Source organism: Crocodylus porosus, unplaced genomic scaffold (assembly GCF_001723895.1).
Source record: "Crocodylus porosus isolate Cpor-Errol unplaced genomic scaffold, CroPor_comp1, whole genome shotgun sequence".
Classification (NCBI taxonomy): domain Eukaryota; kingdom Metazoa; phylum Chordata; order Crocodylia; family Crocodylidae; genus Crocodylus; species Crocodylus porosus.
Genome location: NW_017728907.1, coordinates 34206551 through 34214661, shown reverse-complemented (window position 1 = coordinate 34214661; position 8111 = coordinate 34206551).

The following is an 8111-nucleotide window of genomic DNA, read 5'->3' as shown; positions in this document are numbered from 1 at the left end:
CGCCTGGGCCTAGAGCAGAGGGGCTTCATCGACACTCGTGGTCTTCCATCCCTCTGAGTTACCTAGGGTTATGCCCAGTGACACCAACACTGGCTCCTCGGACCATGGATCAGCAGCTCCCACACACAGTAACGGCTGTTCTGTGATACCCTCCACCCCCTAGCATCTCCAAATCAATGCACAGTGTGGAGCATTCCCCACAACTTCCATGCAGGGCCCCACCCCATAGTACTCAAGGGCATATTGCCCTACGGAGCAGTCCCTATAGCAGGGCTTTCCATGGTGGGGGAGATGGACCCCCCACCACTCTGAATGGCTCAGGAAGACAATGGTCTTCCCATGGGAGGCAGTACTAATGCCACTTCACGGTGTTGTTGCTGCATCCTAAGCAGCCTTTGACCCTGTTCATAAACTTCTTATCCTAGTGCTGTAACCTTCAGCTCTGTAGTGGCACATGTGGCCTACCACACAGAGCAGATGGCCATCTGTAGACCTTATTCTTGCACCACAGGTACAAGCAGTCACCAAACTGTCTATTCTAACATGCTGCATCAATGATCCCCTTTGGTCCTCACGTTACTGGCGCTGATTATGCATGTCTCCAGCACTCTGCAAGTATCTGGCCAACCATCCTGGATCCAGCATCCCTTGGGCTCCAAGGGTGCTTGTACATGTGACAGTCGTCACAATGTACACATGATGAAAATGTCATTTGTGTGGCTTAATGGCGTCACACATTACACATGCATATTTGGGGATTTTAGATGAGTTTGCATCATTGCAAACTAAACTACATCTGGATGTAGTTTAGTTTGAAACATTGCAAATTTCAATAATGCAGCTGTTAGCTCGCCCCCTGGCCACAGGAGAGGCGGGCAGGCTCCACGGAAAAAAAGGATCGGGCCCTTCACGGGCAGCCACATGATTATACCAGTACTGTAATGACAACTGAAAGTCAACACTGGGCCCGTGCCCTGGGTGCCCAAATGGACCACTGCACTACTACTATAAATACTCCCACCTGAGTTTTAGCAGTCTCACTTTCATCTAAAAGCTATTCAAGATAGTTATAAAGTTATACCTTTCACCTGCCAGGAAGGCCAGCTGCCAGGAAGACCTCACCGTTTCTACCTTCAGCAGGTGCCTGCTCCCCAGGCAGGCTAGGGGAATAGTTGGATTGGGCTGGGCGCTGCCTCTGATCTGGGGCAGCAGCCAGCCCACTAGCAGCCAGCCCTGGGGGGGGCTGTACCACTGTGGAGGGAAGGACTGGGGCCCCCCACAGCTCAGGGGCCACATGGCCCACTGGCAGCTCACCCTCCCAGCTGTGGGCAGGCTCCAGCTCTAACCAAAAAAAAAAAAAAAAAAGGAATGGGCCCCATGCCATAACATGATGGAAAAATTGAAATAGTGAGTTTCAATTAACACCCCACCATTTCAATTTAGGAGGCATAGAATAAAACCCTGAGGACTAAATCCCCATCACATGTACAAGCACCCTCAGGCATTAGACCAAGTGACATAAGAAGATAAATCCTAACTGCTCCCCTGCTGCCAGGTTTCTGGACCTGTGGCAAACCTGGCAGACTGGGTACTGTGGCCTTGGGTGTTGTGCTAAATTTAGATAAGAGGTGGGGTGAATGGAAATGACACGATTGTTCAGAGTAATCTGGCCTGAAATCTATTCCTACAGCATTTTATACCAACACCAAACAAGTCCCGCACTGGGCATGACCTTGAGAGAGAAGCATGGGTCAAGCTGAACAGACTGAGATCTGGAAACAGACACTTAAAAACAACACTGTACAAGCTGAACATCTTGGACAGCCCCCTGTGTGAATGCAATGTCCTCAATCAGCACAGCACCTAACCAAAAGCTGCAATCTTTACAAATGCCCAGACAGGGTAGATGGAATCTGCATGCTAAGGGTTCATACCAGACAATGGCTCATAGCTGGCCAAGGGGAACAAGGCAGTGAGGGGGTTGGAAACAGGGGCTTCGCTGACTCCTGTCAGTGACAGCCTGGGGGCCGGCCAGTCCAGTGCTCAGCCAGGGGAAACAAGTTCTGGTCCAGGCTAAACCACCGCCCAGGGAAGGGGGTGAGCGGGGTGCTACAGTGCTCCATGGGATGGCAGCAGAATGCGGTCTACTGTGAGTCAGGATGCCAGATGTTTGTTGTGGAGCTCTAACCTACAACACTGAAGTCTGATACTGCATCCATCCAAGGTTATCTTAGAGCAGGATCTGCCATTTTTACACTGGTCTATGGGCCCTGACCCTCTGTTCAGTTATGGCTGCAGAGTGGTTTCTGTGCACCTACAGTGCAATGTGTAACTTCTGTACCTGGCCTATATTCTTAACTGTCTCCTACCTATCTGTATTAATAAATGTGGGCATCATCTTCTCATTCTCAAAGCATTATTGATTTAATTGCAGGCCAAATCTACGTGATAGAAAGTTTTATTCACTACTTTAAAAATCAATAGGGAAGGATGTAAAGATTACCCAAGCTAATTACTTATCCTTATCTACATGTATTATTGCAACAAAATAAAGCCTATTATGAGGCGTACAAATGCTTTATACTAGCTATTGAGCCAACTCGATGCAACAGTATTTTCTATCGTTCACTGCACTGACACAGGATAGTCATAAAAGTTATATTTGATGGATTTTGGACTAGCTCATTTATATTATTTATTCACTTCTGGAAAAAAAGATTCTATGTGGAGCTACCAACTATTATAAGAACCACATTATCAAGTTATTTGATCAGCTGGATCAGCAATGGATGACATTGGATTTTCAAAAAATTCATAGGAAAGACTACATTTGTAATTCTACCTTATAACCCTGTAGGGAAACCCTGGGAATTAGCTGGGATATTTTTAAGTGGATGATTCAAAGCAATAGATAATACAAACCAATATAAATTGATTAATACAGATTATTTTATAAGATGAATGGATGCATTTGTATTTAAAAATAAAACAGCACATATGATCAGGGTTCTGTATGCAACAAAAAGGTAATGATTCTTATTTGGCATTCCTGTTCCTATTTTTTCAGCAACACAACCATGTAACAGATATTTGAAAATGATCATAACCTTCATTGTCTTCATAATGTTTAATGGAGAAAATGTTAATGTGAACATTGGTATGTATCTTCGTGTAGCCAAAAACTAACTTTTGGATTCACCTGTTCATCAACATTATTTCCTAATGTTTTAACACAGAAAAATTAGTAGCAAACCCTTGTAATAACCATCATGTTAGTGAGATCTAGAGATAGGAATATAAATGAAGATATTTCTGAAGCACACAGGATTAAGGATTATAGGAAGATTAAGGAAAATATTCATTTTCTCAGTCTTTGCCTTTGTGACAGAGGATATAAGGTACCTTTACCAAGTAAATGAATGCATTGGTTGAAAATTAAAGGACTTTCTAAGTACCCATAGAAAATAGAGGGGAATATACTACATACTGCATACTATGAAAGATCTTCAACATTGAATTATTACATTCATAACATTACTACATATCAAATCTAAAATAGAAAGTTATCATAGCAATGCAGCATGATTTGTTTCGCCCTTTACACTTGGCAAATTCCACATAAAAATTATCTTGCCCATGAAATTTGCTTCCTAATATTTTAACAAACCAACCAACAAGTAAGATGGTGAATGATTATCAGGGAGAATGGGATGAATGTATTGGAGCCATTTTCTTTGTAACTGAAGCATGCTATAAGGAATACACAGCATTTCTTTTCACTGATGTATGCTCAAGAAGTAAGATTTCCAAAAGAAGTCGTATGGCATTACATGACAGATGTACTGGTATTTAAATACCAGAGCCTTCTTTGATTTTGTTTCTTGATCCAGCCAAGATATCTGCAGTGTCCTGATAACAAAATTTGCTTAGAGTACTACAGCATATTGAAATTAAAAAATGCACACCTGTAGTTCACTGGCTGTAAATATATTTCTAAAGAACAAGAAAATTGGCAAAAAGAACAAAATCAAAGGGATTTCTAAATATAAAAAGTAATATTTAATAATGCATTATATTATTCAATTCAACGTGATCAAGAAAGAGAAAGCAGCTCAAATCCACTTATAAATAACCACAAATTAAGCACTATTGTAAGTAAAAATTAAAGCAGGAAACTTGTCAGCAAACAAGTTATGGTACATGTGTAGTTCCTCAGAATAAAGGTGTTAAAATAGACCTATAAATAGTAGACACTGAAAATGGAGTATCAGAAGCAGAAATTGCCATGAGTTCTTCCAAAGGTTATTAAAGATATATATGTTCAAGAACTGTAATACAGACAAGGGTCTTTAGGTAAATGTGATATCTTTTATTAGACTAACTAAATAGTTGGAAAAATTGTTCCCAAGAACAATTGCAAGAAATCTAACTATTTAGTTGGTCTGGTAAAAGACATTTACTTACAGAACCTTGTCTGCCTATGTCCTTAGATCAACACAGCTACAGCCAACAACCCATGAACTGTAATGATACTTAGAGATCACACAGAAGAGAAATTAAATGTATGGCAACAGAAGTTATAAGTGACAGTTCTAATATAACATAACATGATTATGGAAGATGAAGAATAGTTTCACACAGGCAACTGATTAATAAATTGATGTAATTTACAAAAAAAAAAAACCCTATCTGGTAGAGAAAAGGTTTTTAATTTGCAAAGGATAGCATACAAAAGAATAGTGAAAAAGAAAAAAATGCAGTCATAATCTGAATGGAAATATGTGTTAAGTTTTCTTTTTAATTAAAGAAAGTTGCTGCCATAAAGTAACAAGCCAGCTATAAAAGGCCAAAGGAAGAAAATTCAATTTGTATGACTCTTCTTTCCCTGTTTTGCCAAGGATTGGTTGGATGGTGGGGTACATTGTCCCAGATGTTCAGAAAGAAAGCAAGATATGAAAAATGCAATTTTAATTAGGCACAACTGTATTAACCTAACTCATTGAGAAACGATCTGGTAACAACTGCTGCAGTATGCTGTCCTTAATAGTTTATGTCTGTGGAGGCTTGCAGTCAGTTCCCCATTCCTCTAAATCATTCACAGGACCCTGTCACTTTCTCCTTGTATGCAGGTTAAGGGGACATGGAAACAGGATTGTCCCCTCACTATACCAGACATTAGGAGTCTCAAACCTGTTCCTCAAGATTTAGGGGATGCCTTCTCCTATTCTACTTCCAATTCTGTCTTACCAAGGAACTAGAGCCTCTTTGGAACTGGACATCTGACACATGCCAAGTAATGACATCATGAACCTTATTTCCTGATCTACCCAACTGGGACCTTGGCCTGCTCTAAAGAAGGCAAAAAACCTGCTCTATCCCAACCAATCTCACTGTAAGAAGAAAGTTCTCTCTCTGTCTCCAGAATAGGCAATAGATACAAACTTTACAGTAATGCCAGCAGAGCTGGGATCTGTTAATCTGGATGCAGGAGAAGGCTTAGGCTGAAGGGCAGCAGTGTAACCAAAGGTGGGTGACCAGGCATCAACTTTGAGGGACTGCAAGAATAGCTGCAGAAATTGCTTGTTGTGCTTCTTGCTGGAGGGAAATATGTAGAGGCCAGCAGGCAGTATGGTCCCCATTGGTCTGTCATCGTTCTTAGGGGTTGGAAGGGACCTTACAGATCATCAGGTCTAGCCCTCCTGCACTTGGGCAGCACAGACCACTGTGGTCAGATGACCCCAGCAAGATGGGTGTCAGGATTCTTTTGAAGATTGCCAGGGTGAGTGGCTGTACCACCTCGGGGGGGAGACTGTTCCAAACCCTCAGTACTCAACTTGTAAAAAAAGTTTTTCCTTATGTCGAGTCTGAAGCAATCTTCAATCAGTTTGTGCCCATTATTTCTTGTCCTCCCCTGGGGGCCTTGGTGAATAGCTGCTCCCCCAGGCCCTGATGTACTCCCTTGATCAGAGGCGACCCGAGCAGGGTGCAGGGCCCAGGGCAAAACAGCTCATGCAGGGCCCCGCCCCCACTCTGATCCTGGACCCGAAGAAGCCGCTACTGCCATTGGCGGAGGTGGCAAGAGGGGGCAGGTAGTGAATGGCTGGACATAGAGCTGCTGCTCCGCCCAGCTCCGCACCGCTGCTGCTCTGCCTGGCTCCGCAGGGCCCCCCAAAGCACGGGGCCCAAGGCGGTCGCCCCAGTTCGCCTCCCACTAGGGATGGCCCTGCCCCTGATATACTTACCAGCTGCCACCAAGTACCCTCTGAGTCTCCTCCTCTCCAGGCTGAACAGTCCCAAGTCTTTCAGCCTTTCCTTATATGACCTGGTCTCTAGACCTCTAATCATGCACATGGCCCTCCTTTGAACTCTTTCAGAGGGCCACCTGCATTAAGTCCATCCAGACTTGTTGAAATCACCATTTATTTTGCCACTGATTTCAGTGGAGCCAGCACTTTCACCACTGGTATCTATATTTGTAAGTCTGTATTTAGAACAAATTGATGAGTGTGGGTAACATTGGTCCTACTGGTTTGTCCATCTACTTAGATGATACATTCCCCCCACAAATCCCAAGGGAGGAAGAGAGCATCATCCACGGCCAGTGTAGGCAAGACCCCCTTTCTCTGAAACTGAAGAACTTGCACAGTAAATATGGGTGGTGACTGAAATGGATCAAAACATTTTTAAATGTTAACACTTTATAATATCTTACATAGGTAATTCATAAATATTTGAGTTGTGTTGATAAAGCAAAAGGAAAGGGAGGTCACTTCTTGTTCTATTACTTGGAAATGTTAATGTTATCAATAATAACATTCTAATATAATAAAAGCCTTAGTCTGTCTGTCTGTCTGTAATGTTCTATGAGCACTCTGATTGGTTGTATCAGCAGTCAGTCACAATACTGACTGAAACAAACAGAATGCTCTGCACAAACAGACACATAGTGGAGCGCTGCCATGACAGTGGGGACTGAGGGCTGGAGCTGGGGGGGGTAAGGCCTCTCAGCCCTGCTCCGTGGAGGTGGCAGCAGTGCAGAATGCTGGTGGTGCAGTGCTGGCCTTGCCCCACCACTCTGGCCTTGCTGCTGTATCCAAGGGGTGGCCTCACTCCCAGCCCCCATGCTCCTTGGAGGCAGAGGCAGCGCTGGCCAACTTTGTCCCCGTCGTCATGGTCATGCTCCGTTCCCGGCAGAGGGGACACAGAGAACAGCAGGGACAGACTGGCATGGCAGAACACCACCATGATGCAGGGGACAGAGTGGAGGGGCAAGGCCAGCTCCATACCGCCAGCTCCCCACACTGCTGCTGCCTCCAAGAAGCAGGGCTGGGGGGGGACAAGGGGCAAGGCAAGCTTCCCCCCACTCCAGCAGGCAGTGGTGGCATGGGATGGTGTGTAGCAGAGCTCCATCCCTGCCCTCCCCTCCTGGCAGGGAGCGGGGAGGCGGCAGGGAAGAGAGGAGGAAGGGAGGGAGAGAGGAGAGTGGGATGGGGAATGGGGGTGTTTCTGATGGCGGTGCCCACCCCCCTCCACTGCGGCCACTGCCCAGCCCTGACAACAGCCAATAGAGTGGGAAGGCGGCAGGGAGGGATGGAGGAGAGAGGGAGGGGAGGCAAGAAAGGGAGGGATGTTGCGTGTGGCTGGACACAGACTGGTGGCAGCACAGGGCACTGGGTGTCGGCAATCATCACTGGGGGAGAATGTGGCGGGTGGGGGGGTGCACGGGGCTGGAGTCAGAACATCTGCACCACAGGGCTCTTGGTGGCAGTGCTCCATTCCCCACTCTGTCATCATTCATGATGGCTAATTTGCTAGTCATTAAAATAATGTTTTTGTAACCTTTAAAACGCTGGAGTGATGCAAATGTAAAAATGCACAACTAAATGTAATATTCTGTTGTACTTTCTGCACTGCAGTATGTTGATTTTAATAAAACAGTCCTAGACTTATTGCAATTAATATTAGTTTTGTCACTAATTTCAGTGGAGCCATCACTTTCACCACTGGTATCCATATTTGTAAGTCTGCATTTAGAAAAAGTAGGAGAGAGCATTTGGTCTGTTACAGACAGAATATTGTCTATAAGCTGTTTAATGTTAAAAAACAGAGTG